Consider the following 14,808-nt stretch of genomic DNA (forward strand, 5'->3'; position numbering starts at 1 on the left):
CTACTGTCAAATAATTTAACGTTTCCACTTCCCCATGTCGATGGTTGAACATAGAACGCCACTTCATCCAAATCTAGAGATTAAGTGTTGGAAAAAGTAAACCAATTCCAAAACATTTAAAACAGCAATTTTTAACGGCAGAATTTCGGTCAAAATATTTTAGCAACGACTTCCTCCTCGAAGGTAAACAAACTTTCTGGGGAAGCCCCGGGTTGACCTTGAGAGGCTGAGGGTAGTTTTGGATTATTGGGACGGCCGGGGGTGAGGGGGGGGGGGTGTGCGGCACGCTTTGAACTAGGGGTTGTAAAGTTGTATTGTTGTAGAGGATGCCGCCGCGCGCCGTCTGGGGTTGTATAAGTCACCTGCGAGCTGACGTCTTGGTTTCGAAAATAAATTTAGGATGGGCACATATTTGGGTTCTGACTTTGGAAACTGAAGTAGTGAGCCTAATGTAACTCAAATACCACCGCAGCATTTAATTCTTAGTCAAACTGACGATGGTTGATCGTCAAAAATGTTCTCTTGTTAAAAAAAATGTCAGTTAGCTCACTAGTTGGAAAAAATAACTATTTTACATAGTTGGACGTCAAGTATGAAATTTTGAAAATCCTCATAAAAAATGTTGTAGAGCATATAAAACCAAATTATTTATTTAGTAGACAGTAATAGTAACAAGGAAAATTGAAAAAACTGCAAATTTCAAATACCCATGTTAATATTATGAAGGATAAGTTATGGTTGTAGATTTCTTTATCAATAACGTATTTATATTTTGATCAAATTTTGGCATAAGTATTTCTTTAATAATAAGCTGCTATTGCCGTTTCACTAAAGAAGATTTAACTTTATTACTTTACCTGTACAATAGCAACAACACTTCTTATAAGTATTTGTTAAGCCTGGTGTTATTTAAACAGGGAATACACATTGTATGTGTCAGAAAATATTTAAGTTAAAATGATATTAGGCTAATGGAAATTTTCTTAATCTGCAGGTTTGCTGAAGTGGGACCTTAAAACCTTAAACTTAACCTTAAACCCTAAAACCTTAAAATCCTTCTAGTAATTTTGTATCACTATCTGGAAAAATATTTTCCTCGCCGTCATTGTCATCATACAGCGTAAGAAGTCGATGAATAATAATGACAAGGGTTTGAAACCGTGAAAACAATCAATAAAATATTTTATTCGTATAGTATGTATCCTGCAAACACGTTAAGAACGAAGAAATCGTATAAATTTATAACTGAACATTACATAACTATGTTAAAATGTTAATATTTCATCTTCTATTGTGATGTTAATTTGTTTTAATAATCTTTCGGTAAATTATAAACTGACACTAAAAATTATGCTAACCCACCATAAATGAATGATTTTGTTATAGTGTATTGGTATAAATAAACATTTAATTAAAATGTAAAAGTAGAAATATATACATTATCTACATTTTTTTTAACGGAGTATCGGTACCTAAACAATTTAAATAATAAGGCCTTTACCTTAAAGTCTGTAAAACTGTTAATATTAAAAACTAGCTTAAATTAAATAAGAACTAAGTTCGTTCAAATTCTTTATGGGTTGAGACGATCATAGAATGTGCAAATAGTTTGTGTAAAATAGATTTACCTGTGTGGAAAACTGTGTATTAACAAATTTACTTTTTAAATGCATTATTTTATTCTTAATTTAAAGTCGCCCAAAAAAATATATATTTCTGGTGATATTTTCAAATAAATAAAAATAGTATATTTATTTACAAACACCTTCTAAAACTAGCCACGAAGCACTTAGCTGTTTCTAAAGTTGATATTTAAAATGTGTATATACAGTGGCGATGGTTGAAAGTAAAAATAAATACCCTATGATGTAATTTTTTTAATGTAAAGATGTAATTTTTAATCCTTCGCGATAATTCTATAGCTACAGTTCTGTGTAATCACTTTACTAGCTTAATTTGCTTGAAATTGGCCTTTTAGGTGTATAAAAAAGGTCAATAAGTACAGTTTAAAATGTTTAAAACGGGAAAAGTGTAAAGCAGCTAAACTCGCCAGTAAAACTACAAATATAAAAAATAGAGGTGTACTATCGTTATACACATGTCAATTAATTCTAGTCTTTGTTCAAACAATAATAGAAATATGTAAAATAATTTACTTAATTAGTTTCATATATTGCTGAAATAATGGGATGAATTGACAAGGATATTTTTTTATAATTCAACCACCCTTCTGTTCACAAAGTATAAAGAAACTATAAATTGTGTCATTAACTTAACATAAACTATAGAACAACTATTATTTGAATTTATATATTCAATCCTTCAGATCAATATGTAGCCAGTTTTATTTTTATAGTGAAAAAAAAACTTAGTTGAAACCAGCCATTGATTAGCCAAAAATAATTTAATTTTCACACACAACAATTTTAACATTTACTAAAATTCTAATTTACTGGAAAATAAAAGATTTTTAATGTCTCTAAACATTATAGTATGAACAAAAAACAAGAGCAAATCGAACTTAAATGTCGACAAACTCAACAAAGAACTGCCGCAACTGAGTTTGAGTAGAAATATTGATACAGCAGACTCACATCAAATAATTAAATGTTTAATACTGCATACAAAACCAACGATATTAGCCAAATATTAGTTCACGCCTAGTTGAAGATTAAATGTATTGTAAACCATAGCATCGGCTATATCCGCATAAATCGTCATTGTAAGAAACACCACAACATTAACTAAAACTTCAATAACAAAACTTTATTGAGATTTACCATCACTGTAAACAAAAAAAAACTAGAACTAACTTTATAGTACTTTATTTTTACCCATCTTTACTGAAAATTATCTTGTTAACATTTCATTGATATTCCTTATTTGAGTTATTCGTCTATATCCATCCACTTCATAAGCCTAACTTATTCTCCTTGTAATATGTCAAGAATTTAATGACCAAATAAATCTATCTTGAGTATCATTCAACTATATTCAAAGTAAAGCAAGCCACTAGTTAAGGTTTGCATACAAATGGGATAATACTTCAGTAAAAAAGTTTGCTAGAATGTTAATGCAGCTTAAGTTGCTAATTTGAAAACGTAATTTCTAACTTTACTTATTATTGTGACAACTGGGGAAGCAATATAGTTTCTGAGTGAGTGGCTTCGGTCCCAAGGTACCCAGGTTCAAATCACGCCAATCACCAATGGATTTTCTATGTGATGATAATGAAGCAACCCTCTAAGCCTAAAGTGTAACTCGGTTTTGGGCTAGACCCACCCTAGAATACTATTGTCGAAAACTAAAATAAAATCACAATTTTCAAATTCCTATCACCTACTTCAAATCCATGATGCCCACAGCACAACTACAACAACACAAATACAGAAACCGCCAAGAGAGGGGTGTTTGGCGGTTAGCACTATAAACCATAAGTTGGCACCTCTTGATTAAGTGAAAACCCTCTATATATTTACACCATAATGTGGCATACTCACTCTAAATGCTGTCGAAAACTCTAATCAATTCACAAGTACGTAAGAAAAGCCAGAAGCACGTCAACTCCCTGATATTTCACACTACTCTGACACTTGCCCGAGGCGTTTCAACAAGGGAGAGAGTTGCTGAACGCTGATTGGTCGAGGAGTCTCAACTCGCCTTCTGATTGGTCGGGGTGGGCGGAGCCTAGGTGTTTGGATGTTTCATTATAGCCCTACCTCTAAAAGCTGTTTTCCTGGTTCTAGCTACACGCTGTATTGCTGTATTAGATTAAAACTTTAAGAGTTAAGTATCTAGTTTGGCTGCTCGAAATCGAGTAGTTGGTTAACGCACCCAACCGTGATGGAGAACGTTTGGTTTGAAATAATTTGTATCCTGTTCGATACGGCTGTGGACAATGTGGTAATTCTTCGACTTTGGGTACTTAACTTATGTTTGAGTACGGTGATGTTTTTTTAGCAAATTTCCTTGTATGGAATAAGCTATCACCGTAGGTGGCAAGGCAAGACCCGAAACCAATTTACTTTATCATTTTGATGTCCACATAGGTTAAAAAACACCATCCGTTCTAATTATTAAAATAATACTAGGCAATTTTTTTATTTTATACCAAGCAGTTTACTAAAAAACATTGGCTAACTTCCCTGTATCAGAAAACCAAAGTACTCATTTAATTAATTTTATTTAAATATGTTATAAATCTGATTATTTGAAGGGAATATTTTATTGAAAATCCAACCAGGTAGATGGAAATTCGTTCAGTCTACAGGTTTGCTACGTTGAGGGTATTTTTTGTAGCTTATTTTACTATAGTAAAAACATAACGACCAAATAGAACAATCAATTTTGTAAACCACTTTATTTTTCTCACCTTCACTAAACTTAGAGCAAACCCTTGCTGAACAAACTATATAAATGAATAAATAAATAAACATCCTGTGTACACAAATTGCAATGTATATACCTTATTTAAAATCAGTTGGCTAATACTGTTATGGGTTCCTAAAAGACATATCTTCAGATTTTATACATAAGAGTTTAATAGGGACATCGACTCTCATCAGCGATTATGAAACAATCCATACAATTTTCATATTTTCAAAGTAGTTGGGTTTTACAATAGTAAAAAAATAAATTGAAAATGTAGTACTCTTGCATCGATCTCTTCAAAAATAAAACATGTATAAAAATTCTTGGCATTTTACAACAGAAATAAGAAGTCCACTTTCAGCTACAACAAATCTTTGTTCAAATTAGAACACAGTTAAATTAGCTACTCACAGAGACGCTGATGTCAAACATCGATTCTCGATTCTCTCCTAAATCAAATCCATGCAATTACAACATACCCACGTGTAATTTAAGGCTAAGATAAATTAGATAATTTCTTTCCTAATATTTATAATCAGGAACGTTTTAAAAGCGGGATCATCATACAGAAATGTTCTTTTCATACAGTTACCTGTCAAAGTGGACTTCCTTGCCCTGATTATAGCCATATTATAGCACGCAAAGTATTGCTGCATTTACTTACTTTTGCAGCGTTAAAACTTCCCTTAAAACTGTCATATTCCGATCATGATAGTTCGCTAACTCGTTCGAACAAACAAATGTAGATATACAAGATTTCACCAAATTTCGACGAAATTGGATCTTTTTTACGTGAGTTAAATATATGAATTAGGACGGATGGTGTTTTTAGCTGAGAACTAGCACATCGAAATGAACAAGTAAATCAGTCCCGGTTCTAGGACTTCCATGTCACCTACGGTAATAGCTTATTTCCTAGATGGGGAATTCGTTAAAAACAAGATGTATCCTATGATTTTCTTATCACCGCAGAACGCTACATCCCCGAAAGCTGCAACGAACCCTCCGCCTTTTAAACATAGCTACGTTGGGGGTTGCCGGGTAGCAAGCAAATAAGTTTTATTGGAGGCGGCACAACACAATAGGCAGGGCCGCCAATTTGACTAAGATGTCGCCGAACTCCTAAATCAATAAATATGAAAGTGACCTCGGCCAGCATCTAGGGCGTCGCCCCGCCACCCATGGAGTTTATGAGGGGGATTCCCACAGTACCTGGGCCCGTGGGGCGACCTTGGGCCGGGGAGGAAGTCAGAAAAACTCCAGGAAGAAGAGACGGGGGTCATCGGAGAACGCTACTGGAATTTGGAAAGTAAGAACAAATTGTACACGACGTCAAATTGTAAAATGTATATGGCAATTTTTAGTTTGATCGCGAATAGTGTAAAATTATTAGTACGTCATTCTTATAAGTATAGCCTACATTTTTTAGGCCCCACCTTCATTTCACGTTCTAGGACGCTATTTCCAGCGCGAAATTTTTTCACACATTACTTAAGGCTAGTGGCTAGTTGTAGACGTTTGCAGCATTATCACATCGATAAAATTGATTGGTTATTGTTATTGGAGGGATTTGAGCCTGGGACCTCGAGGACCTAAGTCCCGTGCTCTACCACTAGACCAGCTCGCTCCCCATGTCTAAGTACAGTATACGTTAGGAAGATGACAATTTGGATTGACATTTGATTATTGCTACTGGAATTTTGAACGTAGGAACTTGTACAAAACATTAAAGTAGTGTAACATTTAAATGGCATTGATTTAGGCTGATCGGGAGTATCGAAGATTAAAATGATTAGTCCGTAGTTCTTGTCACCAAAATTAAAATTATTCCTACGTTAGGAAGGGATCAATATTTTCAGGAAATTGACAGAACGCTACTGGCAATTAAAAAATACTGCAATAGCAATTTCAACAGAACATTAAGTAAAGATTTTGGTTGGATCTTTACGAATTTTAATTTATCGTTTAGATTTTTTACTAAAATATCTCCATAATAAAGTCATAACTGTTCCCTACTTCAATAGCGGTTACACGAATGCGTAGGTTAGCTGATATGAGGAAGGAGACGTGGTTTTGATCAAATGTTAATAGAATAGGATGAAATCCAAAAAATTTGCCGAATTCGATCAAAATATCACCAACACAACAACAACAACAACAGCGCAAGCAAGCTATAACAGTGTTATTTTATTTCTCCATTAGAATAACTTAGGAATTTTTAATGTAAAGTTGTTTTTAATCAACGTCTTGATCAGCATCGTACGTGCTATTAAATTACCTGAAAGCACGAAAAATACGTCAAAAAACACTAGTAACAAGTGCTCCCTTCACGACAAGTGTATGTAACAAGTCAAGTGTTATTTGACGTATTTTTCGTGCTTTCAGGTCTTGTACTACTATGCTATAATAGACTAAACTATTGTTTTTCAAATTTACACAATAATTTATAGAAATTTAGCAAAGTGCTATGTTTTGGGTGTCCAATGTTAAACGTAGGTTTCGATGTTCACCGAATTTCATATTTAAATAGGCTATGTATTGATTTTTAACTCGAATGTGCTATATAAATAATCCACTGATTCTAAAAGAAGGTTGTTCTTGGGCTAAAACACAGGCAGTGTTTAAACTATAATATTTGTTGATGTTCTAACGCAATTTTCCGGAATTACTTGATCCACCAAAAAATTGTTTTCATTAAGAGCGCCTTTTACCCCTGACGCGCTACCGAATGCAAGGGTTTGCAAGATTTCTGTTTTCACCTGCTACATTGAAGGTAGAATCAAAATAAGGTCTCATGTTAAAGAGGATGAAATTTTCTATAGTTCTTTGTTTCTATATTTCAATTATTTTAAATACACACCTTATAAACTTGAGTTGTAGTACAAGAAAAAAGGGTCTTTTCAACTAGCCTTAACTTATTAAAAAAACGTTTTTTGAACATTTGAAAAACGCAGAACTATAGATTAGTCTTTGTACTACTATAAGCCGTTTAGAGTGCGTAGCTATCATTATTTGTTAATTCTAAAACAGTAATCTTGGAAACGTCTGCAAGCGTTTCTCGCAGCGCTGTCCAATGGTGAAACATAGTTACTGAAGCCCGAGCTGAGGTAAAGCGCACCCTTAATCAGTTTTCATTTCCAGTGGATTTTATTTGTAGCCTGACTTGACAATAAAAATGTGTTTACCGTGTAAATTGTATGCTAGACTGTTTGAAATTACCGATTTATTAATTATTTGGATGCAATTTCGGATCAATTTTAATGGCGCTAAAATCCCAATAAAAGAAAACTTAAAAACATGGAACTGTTATAATACACCTCGATAGTAAACATCTGCCTATCAGAGATATTTCGGCACATTGGGCCTATGCTTGGTTTCGGAACTACAGTAAAAAAGTCAACATGGATGTATGGAATAACATGGATTTGTATTTAATTTGTATACTATAATACACTTCAACTACTTTAACTTTTAACTCTTAAGCACTGGGTGTGAAACGTCTCAATTGATGTTTTCTGAAATTTTCTAGTGCTTTTGGGGACAATTATCAGGAGAAGCGTAAGTTAACTTAAATTTATCCCGACTGTACTTATACCCATCGATGTATATAGAGGCTCCATACTATAACTCTGGAACATACGAGCGACCCAAGAGTCAGTCACATGACAAGGTGCTAAATGACCAAACAAACAATCCAGTCTCGTCCAGTTCAGCGGTAGACTGGCACGTTGTTTCTTTTAGTTGGACAACATAATAGTAGAAGTTTAAAAAAAATCTATCATATAAAAGTGATGCAGTCAAACTTGTGGTAATCACTTAAGGTCACTAACCAAATAAAATATATAGGATTATAGGACATCAAAATGAAGCTCAGAGTGTGTGGATTTGCCGAAAATTATTGATATGAAATTTCCTAAGGGATTCACTCCATAGGCCGATTTTCAAAGGGATAATCCTTACTTTTTGAAGTTTACATTACTTTAATGAGCAACAGCTGGTCGATGCAATTAACAGCTGTTTCTTTATTTTATTTACATGGGTTTTCGGTTTTGATACATTGACAGCATACATAAATGTTTTTTTTTTTCACAATTTTATTTACAATCTGTTCATTTTTAGAACATTTAGCAAATACAATAACAACTATTAATAAAACGTTAGTTAATATCTGTCCATTGACAGAGCTAACTTAAAAATATTTAAATGAAAAAATAAATATGTAAATAAACAAGGGAAAATTAAATTGTTCAAACAAAACGTGTGCTTGGATCCAAAACATGAATCCTTTTTAGCCTGTATATACTGGTACTGTTGTCCAAGAGGTTTAGAGCCAGGTGATTAGGGTGATTTTCAAGTTTCTTTAGATATTTTGCACTAAATTTGGTTATTTCCTCTTCAACCGTAGAAATTCCACTGTCCTTGTGAAGGATATTGTTATTAACATACCTTGCAGAATGAACCTTAAAACTTTTGACTGAAATCGTTGGATGATGTTTATGTTCGACATACTGGATGTTCCCCACAGTTGGATTCCATAAGTCCAAATTGGCTTCAGGATTACTTTGTATAGTAATAATTTATTTGCAATGGTCAATTTTGATTTACTATTTAGGAGCCAGGAAAGATTTTTAAATTTTAAATTTAGGTCTTCTTTTATTCCAGATATGGTTTTTCCATGTTAATCTTTTGTCAATCGTCATGCCGAGATATTTCACTTCGTGGGTTTGCGGAATTTGGACATTATTTAAGGTTACGGTAGGACAAGTACCTAATCTGGTAGTGAAGGTCACATGAGTAGATTTGCTCTCATTCACTTTTATTTTCCATGTTTGCAACCATTCTTCTAAGTCATCTAGGGAATTTTGAAGATTAAGTGAAGCTACCACTGGATCAGGATGGGACGCTAAAATAGCTGTATCGTCAGCAAAAGTGGCCACAGAAGTATTCACATTTTCAGGTAGATCGGCTGTAAACAGCGTATATAGTACAGGTCCGAGAACACTTCCTTGGGGAACGCCAGCTTGAATTGGGTACAATTTTGTAATGCTATCTCCAAATTTAACTCTGAAATATCTGTCTGTTAGGTATGATTTAATTGTCATATAAAATGTATGAGGAAGATTCAGTTTGAGTTTATAAAGTAGGCCTGTGTGCCAAACTTTGTCAAAGGCTTGACTTACATCGATAAAGACAGCTGTACAATAGTTCTTTTTCTCAAGGTCTTCTTTAGTTGTATTAACCAATCTATGTACTTGTTCAACTGTGGAAGCATACATAAATGTGAGATTTGTTTATTGTTTATTAGTAGGGTTATGTTTGGTAAAAAAATAGGTAAAGTTTTATAGAATCCTGCTTATAGTTTTTGTTGTAATTTATATAATGAGCTACAGGTAAATATGCTTATGACTACAAGTATGGTTTTAAAAGTAATTATGTTTAAACTTATGAATAAGTTTATCGTTTCAAATAAAGTCATGGAGTTTTAAAATATTGTTAAAAACCCATTTGCACAACTTATATTCTGTACTTGGTTGCCTAGAGAATCTAAACCTATATTTTATTACACTTTGTGGTCAAATAAGTGATGTATTTCCAAAGTAAATAATGACTCTCTCAGTTGCAAAGCACGGGTATAGCGCAGCTCGTAATGTTATAATAATTACATAAAAACGTACGTTGCGTTTTGTTCAAACGTCTATCAATGAATGGTTATATGAGGTGGGTAACCATATTCGAGTTGTATCAATAAAGTATGATACATCTACATATCCATCTGTCGATGTATTTAAAACAATGAGGTGTTCTCTGTTACGTCTGTTTTTCAGCTGTCCTACTTAACCAATTTTTACGATTGAGGTGTCATTTTAAAGCTTACGATCCAGCGCACCTCTGAATGGTAAAGAAAATGTAATTTCCTTAAGGACTTTGCCCCTTGCGTTTAATTTATTTCCAGAGTTCACTTTCAAAGATCCAGAGTTGCTGACCAATTTTTTTATGTGTTAATTATGTTAATTGTCAATGAATTGTAATCTAACAGCTGATTCTTTTGTTGAATTTAACCACAGTATTGTAAACAAGAGGCAGATAAAGCGATTTTTGAAAATGAATTTTAAATAAGCTATTTTTTAATTGCAGCTATTGAGGTACAGTACCTAGGTAAACCACTCTTCAAGGTGTAGATCGAGATCTTTGAAAAGTAAAAGTGTATTGCATCATTAACTTTTACCTAAATAAGTTTTGAACCCTTGGTTAAGTTTTGAACAATTTGCGTATAAGGTTCTCGTACTAAATTCAATACAACACTCGTATAATTCAATCACTGTTTGGATGCACATTTGAACGGCATGCGCTACCGACGGCCGGCCCCAGTTGTGCGCGGCGACTGCAAACAGAGTTGTAAAAGGAAAATTAATATTGAGAAGAGTGAGGCTACCAATAAACGTTGTCTAATCCAGCCTCCAATAAAACTCTGCCGCCGCTACTACCTGCATGGACCAGGGAATGGTGGACATGGACCGTAGCTGTCTGTATGGACAAGGGTATGGTGGACAGGGACCGTAGCTGCCTTTATGGACAAGGGTATGGTGGACAGGGACCGTAGCTGACTGTATGGACAATGGTATGGTGGACAGGGACCGTAGCTGCCTGTATGGACAAGGGTATGGTGGACAGGGACCGTAGCTGCCTGTATGGACAAGGGTATGGTGGACATGGAACGTAGCTGCCTGTATGGATAAGGGTATGGTGGACAGGGACAGTAGCTGCCTGTATGGACCAGGGAATGGTGGACATGGACCGTAGCTGCCTTTATGGACAAGGGTATGGTGGACAGGGACCGTAGCTGACTGTATGGACAAGGGTATGGAGGACATGGACCGTAGCTGCCTGTATAGACAAGGGTATAGTGGACATGGAACGTAGCTGCCTGTATGGACAAGGGTATGGGGACAAGGACCGTAGCTGCCTATATGGACCAGGGTATGGTGGACAGGGACCGTAGCTGCCTGTATGAACAAGGGTATGGTGGACATGGAACGTAGCTGCCTGTATGAACAAGGGTATGGTGGACATGGACCGTAGCTGCCTGTATGGACAAGGGTATGGGGGACAGAGACCGTAGCTGCCTGTATGGACAAGGGTATGGGGGACAGGGACCGTAGCTGCCTGTATGGACAAGGGTATGGGGGACAGGGACCGTAACTGCCTGTATGGACAAGGGTATGAAGGACAGGGACCGTAGCTGCCTGTATGAACAAGGGTTTGTTGGACATGGAACGTAGCTGTCTGTATGAACAAGGGTATGGTGGACATGGACCGTAGCTGCCTGTATGGACAAGGGTATGGAGGACAGGGACCGTAGCTGCCTGTATGGACAAGGGTATGGGGGACAGGGACCGTAGCTGCCTGTATGGACAAGGGTATGGGGGACAGGGACCGTAACTGCCTGTATGGACAAGGGTATGGGGGACAGGTACCGTAGCTGCCTGTATGGACCAGGGTATGGTGGACAGGGACCGTAGCTGCCTGTATGAACAAGGGTATGGTGGACAGGGACCGTAGCTGCCTGTATGGGCAAGGGTATGGTGGACAGGGACCGTAGCTGCCAGTATGGACAAGGGTATGGTGGACAGGGACCGTAGCTGCCTTTATGGACAGGGGTATGGTGGACAGGGACCGTAGCTGCCTGTATGGACAAGGGTATGGTGGACAGGGACCATAGCTGCCTGTATGGTCAAGGGAATGGTGGACATGGACCGTAGCTGTCTGTATGGTCAAGGGTATGGTGGACATGGAACGTAGCTGCCTGTATGGTCAAGGGTATGGTGGACATGGACCTTAGCTGCCTGTATGGTCAAGGGTATGGTGGACATGGAACGTAGCTGCCTGTATGGTCAAGGGTATGGTGGACATGGAACGTAGCTGCCTGTATGGTCAAGGGTATGGTGGACATGGAACGTAGCTGCTATCGACGGTTAGGTCGAAACCTGAGCGAGGATCGAAAATATTTTTTTCCAATAAACTAAATTTTTCTGCGTACTGCATCGTTTTCGTTAAATTAAACAAAAGATATCATTACTGACATACAGATACAATTATACTTTCTCTCATTAAATTGACATTCGATTCAAACTGAACATACAATTAAGAACAACGAGGTGTTAGCCCGTCCTACGTACGGGAACTGAGTAGTCAGTTAAAACTGCGTAAGTCATAAAAGCTAGTTTACACGTATAAATACAGTTTTAATGTGAAAAATCATTTTGTAAACAAATGTTGCTTGACCAAATATGTTTTATTCCATCATAGGCATATACAATATGCATTTTAAATACGATAATTTTACAATAAAACAGCAATTGTGACGATTTGAAAAGCGTTGATGTGAGATTTAACTTACTAATTATTTTAGTAGCCTACAGTAGATAGAGTAATAGTCAATTCAGAAGTGTATAGGCCTAGTCAACGATACCTCCTTGCGCATACCTGCCTCTTCCATAATTATTATCACCACGATACAATTAGCCTACTCATACTATACACAATTTCCAGTAGGTTTGAATAGAAACTACCAAAAACAAAACGATAATATCCAATAAAATTCACAATACACATAATATAACGTTGGTCTCCTAACATCATTAAACCAATCGTCCACACGATTATCCTTTATATCTATTTCACTGCATCAAAAATTTTCAAAACTTTTTAAATCACCCGGTAGTTTAACATTTAAGCCAGTATAAATTAAATGAGTGAGGATAAAGTTTGATCAAAGGTAATTAACTTAGAATAATGTACGTTGTCTGTCATTGGAGTTGGATAAAGTTTGATCAAAGGTAATTAACTTAGAATAATGTACGTTGTCTGTCATTGGAGTTTCGGCATTCATCTCTCATCGATTTGTAAATAAATAATACTGTGATTTCAATTTGAAACGAGAGAACGAAATATTTAATTTTATAAAAAAAGTAGGATAGACTTAGTTAGTGGCAGTCATTTATTATAAATACAGATACAAAATATTTATTAGAAGGTTTGAATGTAAGACGTCAATAAACGGTCTAGACGCTAGAGCCAGTCAGCTGTTCAGTTACATTGTTGCAGCTGACGCATTGTCTGTCTCTCTCTTCGCTGTTAGTCTTGTTATGACACGTGTTACTTCAGTATTAGTTGTTAGTTAGTTGTATTCGCTGTAATAGTATGGATGTGGATATGTCTTCAGTATTGTGGTGATTATTTTTATGTTTTTGTTAAGTTGATGTGTAAACACTCTGTCAATATTTGTTTTCCTGGTCATAAACTGCAGCTACTAAACTATTAGGTTTGTCCTTATGCTGAAAGATTATTAATTCGAGTAAAAAGCTCTATATGGCAAACTGTAATACAAAAGATTTAGTAAAAATCTAAAATGTGTTATTATTTCTTCTTCTTAGCAAAACTTATTAGTTTTGCTAAGAAGAAGAAATAATAACACATTAACTGAGAAACGGTTATAAGCCAAAATTTTACCTTGGTTAGGTTTAAAAGATATTTTGAAAATATATATTTTAATCTGCTGACATAAAATGAGGTTTAATTATTGTTAGCGACAAAAATTCCCTTTTGATTCCATAATTCCATTCGTGAAATGATTCCATTGATTCATTTCACGATTCAAAATGATAAATTATAATCCACCGTGGGGTTTGTCGATAATTAGTGTTGGTCAAAACATCATTAGAAAGATAAAAGCATATTATAAATGCATATCCATTCAATAATTATAGTTATTCTATTATTACATACATGAAAATGTGTTTATATGTTTTTGACCATAACAAATATAGGTAACTGGGAATATTTACTCATTTATTTGTTTAAACTATAAAATTTGTTGAACCTCCTCCTGGGACCGTCCTTGTCTTTAGGGTTAAAAGTATACTTCATTTTAATTGTCGTTAGAGACTTGAACCGTTATTGTAAAACCTGATTTGCCATTATGTTATTATTTTTGAGTTATGAGTTTTCATAGGAAAATCGCCTATTTCATGATGTTTTATGGTAAATAAAGAATTCTGATTCATTCTGTTTTTGGTTGATGTTTCTAACATACAATTCTAATTTAGGGCACTATGTATGTGGTATAGGGCACTAACCATGCGTTATACCATTGACTAAACAACCACTATAGTCAATGGTTATACTCCTACTCCCTTAAGTAGTAGATTTCTCAGCCGTACAGCTGAAGACAATTTTATTGTTATAATAGTTCCATTGTTCCATTCGGTGCACTGTAGTCGGTCGTATATTTTGTTTACATTGATACTTTAATCTAAAATGGTGAGTTATTTCAGTAATTTAAAACCTCGTTCAACCAAATAAAACGATCTGACCATGAACTCGTCCCCTAGTTGTTAACTTAAAACATCCAACAGTAAAGCACGAATCATGAAATTC

This window comes from Macrosteles quadrilineatus, unplaced genomic scaffold (genome assembly GCF_028750875.1).
Source record: "Macrosteles quadrilineatus isolate MER2022 unplaced genomic scaffold, UCM_ALF_1.0 Scaffold_2__2_contigs__length_208266976, whole genome shotgun sequence".
Classification (NCBI taxonomy): Eukaryota; Metazoa; Arthropoda; class Insecta; order Hemiptera; family Cicadellidae; genus Macrosteles; species Macrosteles quadrilineatus.